Here is a 19,941-nt window from a genome sequence, read left to right on the forward strand (position 1 = left end):
CTTGGATGTGATTTATTCAGTATCCTGCATCTATTGACTTTCTTCCAAAGCATTTGATTTCTTTGTGTTCCTTGCAACATTTTTCTGTGAGCACATCTTCTGCGGTAACTATGTTTTCTAAATTTTCATAATCAGCACGGTTGAGATATAATTTCTATATAGTAAAAAAGTAGCATGCATTTAATGTATGGAGCATTCCCAGTACCCCAACAAGTTTTCTCTTAACCCCTTGCCGTCATTTATCCCACCCCAGCCCTAGGCAACTAGTGATATCCTTTCCGTCATTACAAACTAGTTCTGTGCTTTTCTAGCATTTCAGGTAGATAGAACCATACAGTATGTACTTTTTTGTTTCTGGCTTCTTTTACACAGCATAATGCTTTTGAGATTTATCCATGTTTTACGTGTTATCAATACTTCATTCCTTGTATTACTGGATAGTGGTTCATTGTATGGATGTAACGCACTGTTTATCCACTCACCAGTTGATGGATATTTTGCTTGTTTTTATTTTTTCACTTTTTCCTTCTGTGAACATCTATGTGAACATGTTCATCTTTACATGTGTCTGCAGACACACTCTATCTCTTGAAAAAATACCTAGGCGTAAAATGGCTGGGTAAGGTGATAAGCATCTGTTTTATTCTGTGAGAGATCGCCCAACTGTCTCCCACAGTGGTTTTGCCGTTTTCTATTCCTCCCAGCAAGTACGAGGGTTTCAGCTGTGTGGCTTTATCACTTCTCAGCCCAGGCTTGACATGGTTAGTCTCCTTGCCTGTGGGCCACAGAGCTCCAGCTCCCACCTACCACTGCTTGTTCTGCTTGGTTTCTAGCACCTGGAAATTTAACTTTCTTCTTCTGAAACCCAGCTATGTAATTTTAATAGTTCTTCTGTAATTGTCTGTATTTGTAATGAAGGGCTGTGTTTTCCAACATAAGCTCAGCCTGCCATGTTGACTAAGGGTTCCAAAACTGGTACATGATGAAACTTCAGGTCAAAGAGATCGCGTGATTTGAACAGCATAGAAACTGATTACTGAGAGAGTAGAAAAGTGATAGTTCATGCATACATACATACATACATACGTACGTACATACATACGTACATACATACGTACGTACATACATACATACATACGTACGTACATACATACATACTCTGTTGGGCTTTGATTAATCTTGAATGGAAATTTTTCATGCACCGCCTCACAGCAAAAAGTAAATCTAGCTTGAGTGCTGCAAGCATATAGCCTATAGTATTTACCACGTAATAAATGTCCATAAATGTTTTTTGATGATTATAAACAGCAGCTTGTAAATTCTTGTCAACAGTATGATTACAAACATACATGGAAAGGTCACGTTTTTCAAATAAATATTGGAAGAAAATAGAATTTAAAATACGGTTGAGAAATTCAATACTGTTATTTTCAAGTTGTGGAGGATTAAGTTTGAGGCTTATGGAAACCCATCTTCTTGGTCTTTTAATGACTAGATTTTTAAAAACTTACAGTTGGTATATTGAGTTTTTTAAGTGATTTGCTAATGTGTTTGTTCTACAAAGCTCTATGCCCTCCCCCACCTCCCTGTCAAGTTTAACAAAGATAATTTTATTCAAAAAAAATTTCTGAGTACAACATTAGTCCAGTCCATGTCCAAACTTTGCTTGCTACAGTTTTAACCACTGGTGAAATTGCCATGTTTTATAATACTTGTTTCTTCATTTATCGAGAGAACACTTATTTTTAAAGGACGTTTACAATAAGAGATTTGGGTGTCCTTGACAAAAAATGTGGGATTGAAACCGCATTTCTTTTTTGATTTTTGTTAAATAGATTCGTTGATTATTTTCAAAGCGGGGAGTGTCAGTCAATGTCGATTCCATTTTGTCCTTCAGATTTAGCCAGACCCTGCTCCAATGTTATCCAACTTTTCAAAAACATTTGGGATCATTACTGCTACATCTGTTTCCACATTCTAGGCTAAATATAGAAATAAATGGATGTTAGAAGTATAGCTAGCCAATTGGCACATATAAATGTCTAGTCCATTTATATCAGTCCAGATATGCCTCCCCTAATTTAATTTAAGCCTAAGTGCCTTGAATTGTTAAAATCAGCAAAGGAAGAAGATAAAACAGTATTATTTACAAGCACCGAAACAACCCATGGAAGATCAGGACCAACAGCTTAAATTTTGATTAAATGACCAGTTGAAAACAAAAAGTAGCTATAGGCTGAGCCTCAACCATAAAGAAGCCATGACACTTAGAAAGATAAGCTAGTTCATACAAATAATACAAAGTTACTAATATAATGAAGTCCGTTGAATTATAAATTGCTACTGGGTAATTTTGGAGTAAGTATAAATGCAGCATCTGCCACATTCATCCATCTTGAGTACATGTCATATGGTGAAATGAAATATGAAGAGCTACTTATAATTTGAAAATTTAGGCTAAATGCTACTGAACTATTTAGTGTTCCACATTTTCATCCCTAAAAAATCCAATTTCTCTTTTGATTTTTCTTTCTCCTCCACTAGTAGCATTAATATAATTTCTATATCTAGGTAATTCATGGGATAAATCACTAAAAATAAAAAAAAAGGAATTTCAAATAGATTCATTCAAAAAACATGAAGCCATTTTTCAGCATGACGTTATTAGGAACCAAATCCTAGAAATGTTTTCTAACATTATTCTTTGCTAAATAATGGTTGACAAGGAATAAGCAACTTGAGTTTATAATTTTAAAAGGACTGTTAATAAAGCTTTAGTTTCTAATAAAATAAGCATACTCATCAACAGAGTGGAAATAGAAATAAGTATTGGAAGAGCAGTCTTGCAGGAATAATATTTTTTATAGCCCTTAGTCATAAATTTTTCCTGAGACTGTGGCTTTCCTTTTATGATGCTCAGCCATTTTTAGTACTGTATATGTGTATCTTAAAAATTAAAAGCATTAGCCCCAAATGTCCTATGCTTTGGTTGTAGTGACAATAATTTAGAGACAGCTTGATTATCATCAGAAGGAGGCTGTTGTATCCACAATGTGAAACATCATGCAGCTGTTAAAAAAGTAAGTTACTTGTTGCTTGTTTGATTCTTGTATAATGTCTAGGACAACCATTTTTGTTAAAAACAAAACAGAAAAAATGTATATTATATACATACACACACACATGCAATTGATTATATAAATAATAAACACATGTTCGTAAGACCATAGAAAAATATTTGGTATGATACACATCAAACTGATATAATTGGCTATCTCAAAAAGAGTGGAAAATTATTTTTTTCTTTATTCACCTTTTCTTTTTTTGACCTGTACTAAAAACTATATGTAATATTTATAATTTATAAAAACTAATAGATCAAACAATATTATGGGGAGGGAGGCCCTGAAAGTAACAATAAGGGGACTGAGCCATTTCATATGTTCTTTTATAGTTTTCCGTTTTTTATGGGATTGGCTAAACAAGTAATACAGAAACAGGTGTATTCAAAACTAGTTAGTGTTCAGTCACCTTGCTGCGATTAGGGAGCGATCCCTGTGGGTGAGTGAAAGAAGCACATCATCTTCTCCAAAGGCCACCAGAGCACATGTTGGAACGAGACATAAATGGGAAGAAAACAAGCTGGGAATTAAATTAGGAAAGGAGTAAAAATACAGAGAGCTAGATGCATGACAGAGGCTAGCTGCTGAGAAACAGAGCAAACCATGCAGCTCATCTGAAGCAGCGGGGTGGAATGTTAGTCAAGTGGCATGCAAAGGAAACATAGTTGGCTGTCACTTTGGGTCACTTTGTCACTTAGTCAGCAAATAATAGGATCGTGGGTAAGAATGCTGACTTAGAATCAGACTGATGTGGGTCTGAATACTAGACTCACCACTGTTCATATAACTTGACTTCTCTGTATTCCAATTTTTCTCAAATGTAAAATGGAGATAATGAAATTACTTTTTATAGGATTTTGGTGATGTTTAAGTGAGATGATCCATGTAAAGTTTTAAATTAGCACAGTTTGACAAATAATAAGACCTCAAAAACACTGGCTGTGATTATTGCTGGAAAAGATAAAGATCATTTAAAACTTGAGTAAAAAATTGGTATTTAGAATAACAAAAAAATCAAAGCATAGTAATTTAGAAGCAAATCATTGGGGCAAGAAAATCCAGAAAAACTATTGTTATGAATAATTTTGAGTGATGCATGTTTAGAGACTCAGCTAGTTTTCTAGCTGAGGAAGTGCATTTTCAATATAAGATATGGTTAAGGTATCATATATCAAAATAAACTCCAGGTGGCATTTACTAACTGCTTATGTGATCACTAGGGCTGAAATACAATGTTATTAAATTGACATCATGTCAGTTCTGTTTCATTCAAAGTAAGTTTAAGCATGTTGCCTTTTAGGCTTCTTCTGACTGACATGTAGCTGATTTCTTTCTAAAGAATAGTCCTTCAGATGTGAGGCAAAAAAAATTATTATTCAGATCCCAAAACTTTTAAAATTTGGAATGGCATTTTAATAACTAATCTTCCTTGAAAATGGCTGATACAGGCTGTAAGGAGACACCGTTATGACCAATGCTGGTGAACCCATAGGCTGTTTGGAGAAACCATTTATGGACAAATACCCTAAAGTTGGATGATTATGGACACCTATTCAGAACAGGAGTTAGCAACCTAGACGCAAATGTGTGAGGCAAACATGGTCAGGTCCAAGTTTTAGGAGGTTTTCAATACATTTCAACTGTAAATGAATTGAATGGACCAAAAAACTGATAACAAAACAGCTTTTCATCTTCAGCCCAGGTAACATAGATAATGTAAAAATTGATAAGTGAAGATCAAGCATCATCACGCATGTAATAGGCTAGTATGTTCTGGTCTCTTTTCCGCTCCTCCACAACCCCCAACCTCTACTTCATATTGAACTTTACTGACTGCATTGTTGAAAAGAGTATAGATTTTATGCATGTTTCTTTTCTTATTTGGTGGAATCACTTCCTATTTTGACAATTCAAGGAGTAAATGATAATGTAGCCTATTTCCCTGAAATCAAGGCCTCTATTTTGCATAACACAATGAAGTTTTTAAACAGGAAAAGGAAAAGGAAGAATTTAATTAGTGGGGAAGTTTGAAAATATACTTTAAAGAATATCCAGGAAAGGAATAAGGGCATTTGACATCCTCTAGAGATCTTTTCTATATAACTAAAGCATATGAGAAAAGCAGATGTTACCAATGGAAAGGACAAAGCTGAAACACCCTGCAATTACCCACCAAACCACAGTGAATGGTTCATAGGGACTAGGGTATTCTTCTGTCAGGAGAAGTCTCTGGAAATACAAATAAATGTAGATAATTCTTCAGTACAAAGATTATGACACTAGGTGTAGGAATATACACTTAGGGAATCAGTTTCTCTGAAAAAGAGACTGAGGATGACGTTAGGACCCTGGAATGAGCCCGAGTCAACATTAGAAGAAACCCAAATTTATTTTCAATAATTGAATCTGTCCAATTTACATTAGATTCTGTAGTCTTTTTTTTTTTTTAAGATTTTATTTACTGGGGCGCCTGGGTGGCTCAGTCGTTAAGGGTCTGCCTTCGGCTCAGGTCATGATCCCAGGGTCCTGGGATCGAGCCCCGCATCAGGCTCCCTGCTTGGCAGGAAGCTTGCTTCTCCCTCTCCCACTCCCCCTGCTTGTGTTCCCTCTCTCACTGTGTCTCTCTCTGTCAAATAAATAAATAAAATCTTTAAAAAAAAAGATTTTATTTATTTATTTGAGAGAGAGTGCAAGTGCGTGCACACACACAGACACACACAAGTGGGGGGAGGGGGAGACGGAGAGGGAGAGGGAGAGGGAGAATCTCAAGCAGACTCCACACTGAGCGCAGAGCCTGTGGCCAGGCTCTGTCTCAGGACTTTGAGATCATAACCTGAGCCTAAATCAAGAGTCCATCATTCAACTGACTGAGCCCCCCAAGCGCTGCTAGATTCTGTAGTCCTGAAATGAGCAGGACCTGGGTAATCCAAGATGTTTTTAAGACCACTTCAAACCCTAGTCCAATACTGTAGTAGCCTCCCGTGAGACAAAAGAATATTAATCTAGTAATTATTTCCTTTCCATAGCTCAATTATCAATAAGAAAAGAAGAGGACATATGTGACTACAGGACAAAACTTTATAGATGTTATTTCCATATAAGTTGTTACCAAAGGCAAGGATTAAAGGCAAAAAATGATACCCAAATTGTCAGTAACTTAGTATCTTAGAAGTATGGAAAAATGAACTCCTAACACATATGAGAAAGAGTGGTCAAGTATTTTGGGTTTTTTTTTAAGATTTTATTTATTTATTTTAGAGAGAGAGAGTGTGAGCAGGGGGAGGAGCAGAGGGGGAGGGAGAGGAGGAGGGGAATAATCTCCAGCAGACTCCGTGCTGAGTGCAGAGCCCCATGTGGGGGCTCAATCCTACGACCCTGAAATCAGGGCCTGAGCTGAAACCAAGAGTCAGATGCCCAACAAACTGAGACACCCGGGTGCCCCAAATTATTGTCAAGTTTAATGATGAGGTGTTTTTTTTTAATGATGAGGTTTTATGAGTTATAGAAAACACTGAAGAAAGTAAGAAGAATCTCTTAAACTTACTTATATATTTTTCTCACCTAAATAAGCATAAAATAAAAATTAGAACTGTTTTTTCTATATAAAATTTTTAAAACATACAAGTTTAAATAGGATTTAACACTATCAACAGCTTATTTTCCTAATGTCAGAAACAGTCTTCTTTGTGCCCACCCAGAAGAACAGCCTTTTTAATGTGTGAAATGATTATGAACATTTGCTCAAACTGTTTAAACACAATTAATTATGAATGGTCATCATTCTACGGTATTGTTTATTGGTCAACGTTTCATAATACTTTCAAAAGAGTCTTGGAAATAGCTGGATGGACTGGGAGTAGTCATTACTAGACCAAGGGCAAATCAGGTCATGTTTCTATCAGTCATGCCTGTTTGCATGGTTATAATGGTGACTGTCAAATGCCTACTGGTATCAGACATTGTTATAGGTACTTATAAGTTTTATCTTGTTTAATATTCAAAACCAGGACATTGAAGAACTTGCCAAAAATTACACAGCTGGTGTAATTTTGTAAGAAACTCACATCAATCTGACTCTAAAGCCTGTGCCCTTTCTCCTAAATTGCGCAGTCTTCTGACGTGATTTAACAACTGCTGAAAGAACTAGCTCCTTTTTTTTGTATATATAACATCTTATAAATAATGAGAACCTCCAGCATTTTGTAAGTAATAGCCACTTAAAAAATATTTCCTGGATGAGTGAATGAATGAGTGGTCAACTAACTTATCTCCAGAATCAGGTAGGCCATTTCTGAACTTGCCCAGATAGATAATGTATTTTTTTAAAAGATTTTATGTATTTATTTGAGAGAGAGACCACAAGTGGCGAGCGGTTGGGGGGCAGAGGGAGAGGGACAAGCAGACTCCCTGCTGAGCAGGGAGCCTGACATGGGGCTCAATCCCAGGACCCCAGGATCATGACCAGAGGTGAAGTCAGAAGTTTAACCGAATGAGCCACCCAGGTGCCCCTAGATAATGTATTTTTAAACATCTTCAGAATAGCAGAATTCACAGTTTCCCTTGGTAACCAGTTTGTGCTAATTTTTAACTAAGTACTTTACACAATAAAGTTCCAAAACAATAAGAGAAACCTGTCAGTTCAGTATACAATAAAACAGTGACACCATTTCTTAGAAATCTTAAAATAAAACAAAGTTGTATGGATGAAAATATTTCTTAGAAATATGAAACTTAACATTTAGCTATTTTCTAATACAAATCTAATCGAAATCATTTATATTTTCATTCTTATTAAATGTAATTTTCTCAGGATGCCTGGGTGGCTCAGTCAGTTAAGTGTTTACCTTCAGCTCAGGTCTTGATCTCAGTCAGGGTCCTGGGATCAAGTCCATCATCGGGCTTTCTGCTCAACAGGGAGTCTGCTTCTCTCTCTCTCTCTCTCCTTCTGACCCTCCCCACCACTTGTTCTCTCTCTCTCTTAAATAAATAAATTTAAATAAATAAATAAATAAATAAATAAATAAATAAATAAATAAATAAATGTAATTATCTCTACCCCCCAAATTGTGGAACAAACTATTTTCTGAATATGATCAGCTTTTGCGATGATACTGAACTCTCATAAACGACAATGAGTAGAAAGAGAAATTTTGAATTCACTCATCTCACAGAATGATCCACTAATAAAGTCAAGATGTTGTAGGGCCAACTATAAGTATTTCAGTAATTTGCTGAACCACCTAATATCAATACTTCTTTTTTTTAAAAGCAATGAACTTTATTTTTTAGAGCAGTTTTAGGTTCACAGAAAAATTGGGTGAAAAGTACAGAAATTTCCCATGTACCCGCTGCCCCCACATAACCACGCACAACCTTGTCCAACTGCAAGCATCCTACACCAGAGTAATATATTTGTTACATATGATGAACCTACTAATATCAATACTTTTTAAAATTCCACTGAATTTCTCACCTTTTTTTAAAAAAATCGTGACCAAGAACAGATAATCATAAACAGAATCAGCTGAATTCTTGCTAAACCTAAAAAAGAAAGTTATCCAATGAATCACTTTTAAGTGAGCGATTTGAAAAACACTTTATACATTCAGCCATTGCATGCTACATGATGCCACAACTCAGAAGTAGTCAATGTAGATCAAGTGAAAGAAACAACTGTTTCGTCCAAACATCATAGTTTGTCATTAAAGAGAAATACTCCTGATTTTCTCCCAGAGCTTTCTTTGAAGGTAGGTTATGTCATGACATGAAGTACTCTGCACATGCTCACCCTTGAAAGTATGTTCCCATGTTGCCTTTTTGGGGAATCACCCTGAATCCCCTCTCCCTCCCCTCATCCCAGAGCAGTCGCTCCCTTTGCTCTAACCCAGAGGACTCCATATTTCATTATGTTGCAACAAGAATGTGTTTTCTTCATCTACTGTGGAATTTTTGGCTGTAGAAAGGATCTCTTAGTCATTGTTCAAATATTTATAGATAGAATTTTCTTCCTAGCATTCTCTTCTCCAAACTAAACATATAATAGGTCTCCCTATTCCCCATATACAAGTTTTTCAAGGCCCTTAAACAACCTGCTTTCCTCTGGATGCTCTGCTTGGCAAATGACCCCCATGCCTCAAAAATAGCATCCAACACTGGAGTCCAATCTATTTATTTGAGGCTGGCCCACAGAACTCTCCAGTTTATGCCATTATAATACCTTGGATGAAAAACCATTTTATAAAAAGTTTCTCTGAACAATTAAACATCTTTGATAGTATGTCAGATTAAGTCACTCAATGGGCACATATTAAATAGTTCCTCCATGGCAGACAGTGTGCTCAGAACTGGAGATCGGCCATAAGTACCCTCAAGATCCAAGGAGGATCTTTCTGTGTAGACTTTTAGAATGTATTAGCATGTGTCTCACATATATGGAAGTTTCATAAAAAAATACTTTAGGGTCACTCTGGGTTATATCAATATAACAAACTTTTTTTTTCCTTAGGACTTTTTGCAGCTTCTAATATTTGAATGTGAATTGTGACTCTCCCAGACTCAGAATATAATACAGATTATTTCCCAAACTTACTTGGTGACACCACGCTGTTTTCACAATGCATCCTGTAGAAACATCTCATGAAAATATTTTGTGAAATACCCTGTAGCGTTTATAGCCAAGTAAACAGATCATTGTGGCTTAAGGAAGTAAGAGCTTGGTAGCATCACAGGATGGGATACAAGTACAAAGGAACTTTTCAAGGATGGAGTGTGTGAGGAAAAGCTTCTAAAAAGAAGTTATATAAAAAGAGGGGAGGGGTGCCTGGGTGGCTCAGTTGGTTAAGCATCTGCCTTTGGCTCAGGTCAGGATCCCGGGGTCCTAGGATCGAGCCCTGCCTCGAGCCATGCGTGGAGCCCCACATGCTCCCTGCTCAGCAGGGAGTCTGCTTCTCCCTCTCCCTCTGACCCTCCCCCCTGCACGTGCTCTCCCTCGCTCTCTCTGTCTCTCTCAAATGAATAAATAAAAAATCTTAAAAAAAAGAGGCGAGTCAGTTGTGGGGTTTAAGAAAAACTCTTCAGGCATGGACAGAGCCAAAAATGGCTTCCTGTGCACAGTGGCATTCCGTGATCAGAACTGCAAACATATTTATGTTAGCTGGAACAGACGTAGGCAAAAGGCAACATCAGCACTTTGAGCGAGAACCTGGCCATGAAAGTCAGGAATCCTCCCTCACTCTGTCTTTTCAGGAAGTACACAAAACCAGCAAGAATAGCAAATAAAAAATAAAGATATTTTCAGAGAAACTAAGAAACATATAATCTGCAAGTCCTGGAATATAACTATGAATTGACAAAAACAATTAAGATTGGGCAGAAACAATATGGGAGTTGATGAGTAGAAGGTGGGGCATGCTTGGTGTTGGAATACTTTTTTGCAGCAAGGGTGAAGGGACTGTGTTGAGCAGTGCAGGTAGCAATCTGACTTAGAGTAACAGAAGACGTGGGACTCTAAGAAAGAATGGCACTGATAAGCCATATTTGCAGGAAGCAGTCTGCTTCTCTGGCAGCAAACGAGGAGAAATGTTCTAAGTGGGGACCACTCTCTATTTAACTGAAATGGAGCTTAGAGAAAATAGCTGTTCTAGGAATATACAAACCCATTGAATAACTAAATTAATAGAAAAGAAGCAAGTATAAAATCAATACAAAGGCAGTGTAAGAAGAAAAAAGGTATCAAAAAAAACTCATTAGAAAAGTGTAAGCAACAAGAATAAAAGTAAAAAGAGTAATCCCTACAACATGTAAAGCCTTAATGGTTAAAAGAGTGTGGTAGTGACACATGAATAGATAAAGAAACAGATGGATAAATTCGGAAACAGACCCAAGTGCACACATGGGTTTAGTACAGGTTGCTTCAGAGGCATTTCAGATTTGGTTGCAGACCGCCACAACAGAATGGGTATTGCAACTAAATGACTCAAGCGAATTTTTTGGTTTCCCAGTGTGCATAAAAGTTATGTTTAGAGAGTGCCCCTCTATTTGCTAGATGGCATGGGGCCCGATTCATGAATCATTTAGTAAACTCAATTAGGTCTTTAAAATGGACTCCGTTGAACTTTTGTTACCAGATTTGGTGGCAGCACCAGGACCTGAACTGAACTTGCAGCAGCATTCGAGGACAAGAGAGGAGCAGAGGCATGGTGTCCACGAGCCCTTGGAATTCACCATCTTTCTTGCTGTTTTCGAGGTGTGTAGGTAAGTTCCTCTTGGTCCTGCGTTCACTCTTTTTTGGATTTGAGCTCTTGATCTAACTGGCTTTCCTTTACAAGGCAAGTCAGCTTGAGCCGGCAGATGGTTCTGCCTGGAGCCCAGTTGGGCTGGCATGTTTACCTGGAGCTCAGCTGAGCTGCCAGAAGAGTCTGCCCAGAGCCGGGTCCCTGGCTTTTCAGACTATGATTCCCTGGGTGGAAAACTTCAGCAAGCTTCCAGGGGAATTGTTGGTGAACACAGGGCCTTCTTGTGGCCAGGATGCAGGATTGTCCATCTGTTCAAGTATACACATTTGTCTTATTTTGTATAGATCTTGGCTATACAGGCTATTACTAGCAGGGATCTTGGAAGCCAAAAAGGTACAAAAATTGGTAGGCACCGACTGAGCATTTAAAGGCTATTAAAGCACTCACCACCTCGAGAAAACTCGTGTGATAGGATCAGTTGGTCACAGAATGGGTTAGATTGACACCAGGTCACCTGACAACCTCAAGAAGACTTCCGTGCAATGAGGTTCACTGGAAACCACACACAATCCCCAACTGCACAGCACTCCCTTTTAGGTATTAGTTCGGTTCCAAGAAACCCAAGGGCTTAGCTAATAGGAACCTTAAATTCTAAAGAATCAAGCATGCCACCTTTGATGCACCTCTTATTTTCCATCTAAGACCTATAGTCCTGGAAGTTGCAGCAAACTAGCAAAAATAGCAAAACCTGACTGAGCTTGTTTTGTGTCCTGAGCAATTTGGTTTGGTAACCATCGTGCTGGGGCCCCTGGATAAGGCTGGACAGAAATGTGGGCTAACCTCATTTGCAGCTACATTTGGCCAGACAGAAATGCAGGTTCACCCCATCTGTGGCTGGGGTTCTACCGAACTGCTGCCAGCCCTCAGGAATTACAGCAGCCATTATGGAGAACATTCCAATTAGATGAGATTCTTTAAGAAGTGGACTTGGAAGTAAGGATTCCCAAATCAAACAAAATGAGATACCGGTAAGTTTCTTGTTTTATTTTAATGCCAGCATAGTTAACTTACAGTGTTAAACGAGTTTCAGGTGTACAGTGTAGTGATTCAACAACTCTATACATTACTCAGTGCTCATCGAGATAAGCATACTCTTAATCCCCTTTACTGATTTCACCCATCCCCCCACCCACCTCCCCTCTGGTAACCATCTGTTTGTTCTCCATAGTTAAGAGTTTGTGTTTTGGTTTGTCTCTTTTTTTCCTTTGTTCATTTGTTTTGTTTCTTAAATTCTTTGTGAATGAAATCATATGGTATTTGTCTTTCTCTGATCTATTTAGCTTAGCATTATACTCTCTAGGATACATCCATGTTGCAAATGGCAGATTTCATTGTTTTTTTATGGCTCAATAATATTCCTTTGTATATATATGTAAAACATCTTCTTTATCCACTCATCTGTCATTGGACACTTGGGCTGCCCAAGGAATACCTATTTTAATTGGCATGGAGAAGTCTCTAAATGTTAAAAAATTCCGAAGTAGTTTCATTGTGAGATTCATTACAAAAGGCTAATTAAAAAGAGAAAAGTTACCTAAAATGAGACTATAAGCTGGACATAACTCCTACTACTCCCCTCTATCATTTGAGTGCTTATCCTAACACTCCTCTGTGTGAATTATGTTTTTACTCTGCAGAGACTATGAAACAGTTACCTTTTAAAATAAGGCCACTCAGGGCTATACGTGATTCCCTCCCTCCTTTGTCAAAGTTCAAACTAAGGACCATAGTTAAAGAATTTCTTAAACCTAGGTAGGATCCACAAGAGGTTTTGTAAAACTCCTGAGCCCAGTCAAGAGAAATACAAATTTTCATCACCTCTTCCTTTCTTAAAAAAAAAAAAAAAAATGTTATGTTTACACTATAGTCCAGTAACTGTGCAATAGCATTATGTCTAATAAAAAATGTACATACTGTATTGCTAAAAAATGCTAACCATCATGTAGGCCATAATCTTTGTGCTGGTAGAGGGTCTTCCCTCAGTGTAGATGGCTGCTGACTGATCAGGGTGGTGGTTGCTGAAGGTCAGGGTGGCTGTGCGAATTTCCCAAAATAAGACAACAGCTGAATTGCCACATGGATTGACACTTCCTTTCACAAATGATTTCTCTGTAGCATTCAATACTGTTTGATAGCATTTTACCCACTATAAAACTCCTTTCAATATTGAAGTCAGTCCTCTTCAACTCTGTCACTGTTTATCAGCTGAGTATATGTAATGTTCTAAATTCTTTGTTGTCATTTCAACAATATTCACAGTGTTTTCACCAGGAGTAAATTCCATCTCAAGAGACCACTTTCTTTGCCCATCCATAAGAAGCAACTCATCTCTTCAAGTTTGATCAGGAGATTGCAGCAATTCAGTCCCATCTTCAGGCTCCAATTCTAATTCTAGTTCTCTTACTGTTTCCACCACATCTGCAGTTCCTTCCTCCACTGAAGTCTTGAACCCCTCAACGTGTCAACCCGTGGAGGCTGGAACCAACTTCTTCCAAACTCCTGTTCCTGTTGACATTTGGACCTCTTCCCATGAATCACGAGTGTTCTTAATGGCATCTAGAAGTGAATCCTTTCCAGAAGGTTTTCAACTTACTTTGCCCAGACCTGTCAAAGGAATCAGTCTCTAGGGCAGCTATGGCTTTATGAATTTCTTAAATAACAAGCCTTGAAAGTTGAAATAACTCTTTGATCCCTGGGCTGCAGATGGCCATTATTTTAGCAAGCTGTTGTCCATCTCCATCAGAGCTTTTAGGTGACGGGGTATGTTGGTAATGAGCAGTCATATTTTGAATCTTTTTTCTCAGTAGTAGTTCTCAACAGTGGGCTTAAAACATTCAGCACACCATGTTGAAAACATGTGCTGTCCTTCAGGCTTTGTTATTCCTCTCATAGAGCACAGGCAGAGTAGATTTATCATTATTTTTAAGGGCCCTAGGATTTTCAAGAATGGTAAATGAGCTTTAACTTAAAGTCACCACCGCATTAGCCCCTAGTAAGAGAGTCAGCCTGTCCTTGGAAACTTTGAAGCCAGGCATTAACTTCTCTTCTCTAGCCACCAAAGTCCTAGATGGCTTCTTCTCTGAATTTAGGGAAGACTGTTTCCTCTACAATGAAAATCTGTTGTTGAGTGTAGCCACCTTCACAAATTATCTTGGTTAGATCTTCTGGATCACTCACTGCAGCTTCTCCATCAGCACTTGCTGCTTATCTTGCACTTTTATGTAATGGAGACAGCTTCTTTCCTTCAACTTCATGAACCATCCTCTACCAGCTTCAAATTTGCCTTCTGCAGCTTCCTTACCTCTCTCAGCTTCCATAGAATTGAAAAGAGTCAGGGCCTTGCTCTGGATTAGGCTTTGGCTTGAGAGAATGTTGTGGCTGGTTTGATCTTCCATTCAGCCCACTGCAACTGCCTTTATATCAGCAATAAGACTGTTTCACTTTCTTATCATTTATATGTTCACTGAAGTAGCACTTTTCATTTCCTTCAAGTACTTTTCCTTTGCTCTCACAACTTGGCTGACTATTTGGCTCAAGTCACCTAGCTTTCAGCCTTTCATGGCTTTTGACGGGACTTTCCCAGTAAGCTTAATCATTTCTAGCTTTGGTTTTCAAGTGAAAACCATGCAACTCTTTCTTTCACTTGAATGTTTAGAGGCCGTTGTAGGGTTACTAATTGGCCTAATTTTAAATCACTGGGTCTCAGGAAATAGAAAGGCCTGAGGAGAGGGAAAGAGAAGGGGAACAGCTGGTCGACTGAGCAGTCAGAACCCATACGGTATTTTCCGACCAAGTTCACCATCTTATATGGCCATGGTTCATGGTGCCCCAAAACAATCACAGTAGTAACACTAAGGATCACTGATCACAGATCACCATAACAAATATGATCATAATTAAAAAGTTTGACATATTGTTAGAATTACCAAAATGTGACACAGAGACCTGAAGTGAGCAAATGCTATTGAAAAATGAGGCTGATAGATTTGCTCAATACAGGGCTGCCACAAACCTTCAATTTGTAAAATAAAATTAAAAAATGCAGTATCTGCAAAGTGCAATGAAGAGAAGCACAATAAAACAAGATCTGCCTGTATACGGCACAGGTGGCATCTCAAGTCTGGGTGAGGAAGAGGGACAGTGTTGGGGCGCCTGGGTGGCTCAGTCATTAAGCGTCTGCCTTCGGCTCAAGTCATGATCCTGGGGTCCTGGGATGGAGCCTCATGTTGGGCTCCCTGCTCCGCGGGAAGCCTGCTTCTCGCTCTCCTACTCCCCCTGCTTGTGTTCCCTCTCTCGCTGTCTCTCTCTCTGTCAAATAAATAAATAAAATCTTTAAATAAATGGTGTGGGAACAGCTAGGTAAACTTTTGAAAAAAATTTAGGTCAAATCCATACTTCACATTGTACACCAAGATAAATTTCAAATAGAGCAAAGGTTTAAGTGTTAGCAACCACAGCTAAAGAAACTAATCATCCATACTTCCATTGTTAGCCTCTGTGAGGATATTTGATTCCCACCACTTGGTATTTTCAAACTTTTTGATATTTGCAAATTTAATGGGAAGCTTGCATTTTCCTGATTACTGCAGTTTAAGCTGCTTTTTCTGTGTTTATTAACTATCTGGATGTCCTGTTCTGTGAAATTACCTGTTCGAATCTTTTATCCACTTACTCCTATTTGGTTGTTTGTCTTTTTCATATTGATTATTTTAGGGTTCCTGTTTACTTCCTAGAAAACAATGTGTTGTTTGCTTTATGTGAGACAATTATTTTCTTCTATATTAGGGCTTATCTTTTAATTTTATATGTGGCTTCTCATGTGCACCTGTTTGTTATTTTGATGGAGTCAAATTGTCATTCTTTTCCTTTATGATTTTTGCTTTTTGTGTTCTTTTGAAGAGGACTTCCTGGCCTAAAGGTCATAAGGATATTCTCCTGTCTTCTCTTATGAAGGAAAAGAAAAAAAAAAAAAAAGAGGAGAAAAAGGAGAGAAAGGATAAGAAGGAAAAAGGAAATACTTGATTTTTTAAAACTAATGCATACATAGAAGTGCTGGAAAAATTGGGGAGAATTCCTTTATAACTTTAAAATGGGAAGGATTTTCTAAAAATGACTCAAAAACTCTAGTCATAAAATTAGAATTGATAAATTTTTAAAGCTTTTTTTAAACTTCTGCAGCAAAGCATACCATAAGCAGAACAAATGAGAAACTAAGGACAAGTTTGTAATTTATATCACAGACCAAGCTCCATACTGTAAAAAGAGTGCCTAGAAAACAATTAAAAAATATAGTGACACAATAGAAAATTGTCAAAATACATTAATAGACAGTTGATAGAAGATGAAATACCAAGTACAATTTAATTGTACAAAGTACAGTGTACAATTTAATTGTACAATGAGACAAATACCAACTTACAATAAGCTACGAGTCCATTTTTCATCTAGCAGATTAACACAAACTTGAAAATTTTGACTACACAGTCTACTGACAAGACAATGGGAAAATAGACACTCTCATTCATTGCTAGTGGGAATGTAAGTTGGCACAATGCCTATGAAAGGCAATTTGGAAAAAAAATTTTAATTACAAATACATATAATCTTTTGCTAAGCAGTTCCACCTCTGTTGAGTGTATCTGACACGTGGTGAAAATAAACAATATTATTCATTGCAACGTTGTTTAAAAAAGAAAAGGACTAAAATATTCTATCATTAACAGGGATTGGATTAGAAAAAATTGTTCAAAAGCAATCTATGCACCAATAAAAAACAGTGAGGAAACTATATATATACATCTGAGAAATGTATTGTTAATTGAACAAAGCAAATTGGGAAAAAAATGGGTAGGAGGCAAACTTTTGTATAAAGAAGTGGAAGATAGGAATATATATTTTTATTGGCTTGTATTTGCCTAAAATAACTCTGGAAAAATACAAAATTAATGATAGGGTTACCAGTGTGTGAATAAAGGTAGGGAGGAATAGGGGGAAAGCAGACTGATAGAAGGCAGGTTTTGCAGACTACACATACTTACATGTTTCTGTTCTAATTTTTGTAAGATGATTTTATTACCTATTGAATGGATTACATTTAAAAAATCAATTTCCTTAAAAATGACTAAAATTAATAATATTAAAAAAAATAGAAGCCAAACAATAAAACTATACCTTTGACTACCTTTCTACCTCTGTCAGGGTTTGAAAAGTTACACTTTTTAGAAATATGGTGGTGAAGCGATGCCCCTGAAAAAAGTTCTAGTATGCTGCTATTTTTACATGTCAAAACAAATGAAGTTTCCTGAGATATTTCAGGACAGATACTATAAATTTAAAAGTGTTTTTTCTAAAGTAGACTATGAAGAGGTGAAATAATTTATGGTAAGCTGAAGCAGTGGAAATATTCCATGCAGTGCAAAAATGTCAACTTCAGAATTATTCTGAATATTACATATAAAGGAAAAAAACCAAGTTTGCCATTAAATGATCAACTGACAACTCGAAGCAGAATATACTGAAATGCATAACGTTTTATTATCATATCTATTTCTTGCAATTCAGAAAAACCATAAAGAATATCATCTAAATCTGTAATCTAATGCATAACGTGGTAACACATTTCTAAAGTAAGTTTGAAAATGAGTCAGCCTTATGAGTCTGAGTGACATTTTGTCACTGATTTAAAGGAAAACGCTGTCTCTGTTAAGATCTTATAATACATATAATAAAGAAAAACACAGTATAAGTTTAGACAAATTTGAGAATTTTATCACCTTAACATCAGGGTGTTAATGCCTATGGAAGCACAAATATTTGAACTATTCCTTTCATTATATCAGATGACAAGAAAGGTACCTGAAAATTGTCTTATTTGTTCAGGTAAATTAAATAATGTCAGATCTATGAGTGATGTGCTTATCATTATAGGATCTAGATGTTCAGAGTATCATGGGCTAGAATAACATTTGTAATGGTGTGAAAATGAAATATTTCAACATTGGTGTTTTCCCTGAAAGGATTTGTTTTCATGGTTACTCTTGTTCTGTTGGACTAGCTAGCTGGCTTATGGGTCTTACCTATAGAAACAAAACCCTAAAACAACAACAACAACAACAACAACAGCAAAAGTCACTTTAATTAAGTACAGCAAGGTAAAAAAAACAAAGGGGGCATTAAAAATGGATAGATGGGTGAGGAAAGATGTTCCTTGGGGCCTACCTTGTGTTACTTAACTCATCTATAATTTTTAGGGCTGAATCTTAATTGTTCTCACAGAAGAGCATAGACAGTACACATGAATGAATGACCACAGGATGGGGCCAAAGGCGAGGACAGTTGAAATTCATTCAATGGCAGAATAAAAAAGAAAGGAAAAAGAAAGAAAGAGAAAGACATTCTCAAGACATTTCATTACAGATTTTATGGAGATAATTTGATTTAGTCTTCATTGATTTTCCTTTAGGCTTTGGCATTTTTATGTGTTAAAGGGAAAAAACCAGTGGTTAATTTTAAGAGGTGAGTGGGGAGGAAGAATGCCCTGTCCTGGGGGCCCCCATCAGCAGGAGTCCTGCTCCATAAAGGTTCTTGGCCTTGAAGGCACTGTGGCTCCACCCAGGGCTCCAAGGGTGGATGTCACCTTGACCAGGAGAGAAGCAGGTTAGTGGGAGGGGTTATAGCCACTGACTCTGCTACTATGTGGCCAGATTCCTTTTATTTGGCAAGAGAATCCGTATCATTCTTCTGGTAGTTAAATATTAAAAAATCCGTATCATTCTTCCACATATGAGTGCACTCGTGTGGTGTTTGTCCTTCTCTGACTGACTGATTTCACCACTATTTCTAAAGGGCCCAATTTGGAAGAGAGGTATTTTGGAGAACTTAAGGTTATTACCAGTTGAGTATTTTCTAAGGGTAAAACATCACTTTGGAGAAAAAATATGTTATGTGTTTCAGCTACCACTTCCCATTTTTGATTATGCAATAAAATGCTGCCTGATAATTATATATGTGTATATTTATATACACTTATACGTGATTATACATGATTTATATAAATATAATACTACATAGTAGTGGTATGCATGTGTGGTGACAGCAAGAATACAAACGGGCAGCACGGTTTGATACCTTTGACTTCAGTCAAGGTACCCAGACTCCCTTCAGTTTTTTCCAGGTTTTTTGAGATAAAATTGACATGTCACACTGTGTAAGTTTAAGATATACAATGTGATGATTTAACAAACATATATATTGTGAAATGTTTACAACAGTAAGGTTGGTTAATACACCCTTTACCTCATGTAATGACCATTTTGTTATTGTGGTGGTGGTGGTGGTGGTGCAATAGAGTATGTTAACTACAGTCGTCATGCGGTCCCTTAGATCCCTGGAACTTACTTCTGTTATAACCGAAAGCCTGCACACTTTGACCAACATCTCCCCGTGTCTCCCACCCCTCATCCTTTAACAACCACCATTCTACTCTCCATTTCTATGAGTTTGCTGTTTTTAGATTCTACATATAA

General features: G+C 37.2%; 1 long non-coding RNA gene across 2 annotated transcripts in view; it reads left to right on the top strand.

Annotated features, from left to right (window-relative positions):
• The first annotated feature begins 7,304 nt into the window (after positions 1–7,304).
• The window catches only part of LOC135365398 (uncharacterized), a 142,995-nt gene continuing 130,358 nt past the window's right edge, over positions 7,305–19,941 (top strand). For both annotated transcript variants that reach the window (XR_010413121.1, XR_010413120.1), the window contains exons 1-2: positions 7,305–7,402; positions 11,249–11,375. This is a non-coding gene — a long non-coding RNA (uncharacterized LOC135365398). The remainder of the gene's footprint in view (positions 7,403–11,248; positions 11,376–19,941) is intronic.

The sequence above is a fragment of the Mirounga angustirostris genome, unplaced genomic scaffold (assembly GCF_029215605.1).
Source record: "Mirounga angustirostris isolate CCGP_5_RB_7025 unplaced genomic scaffold, mMirAng1.0.hap1 SCAF_7, whole genome shotgun sequence".
Lineage (NCBI taxonomy): Eukaryota > Metazoa > Chordata > Mammalia > Carnivora > Phocidae > Mirounga > Mirounga angustirostris.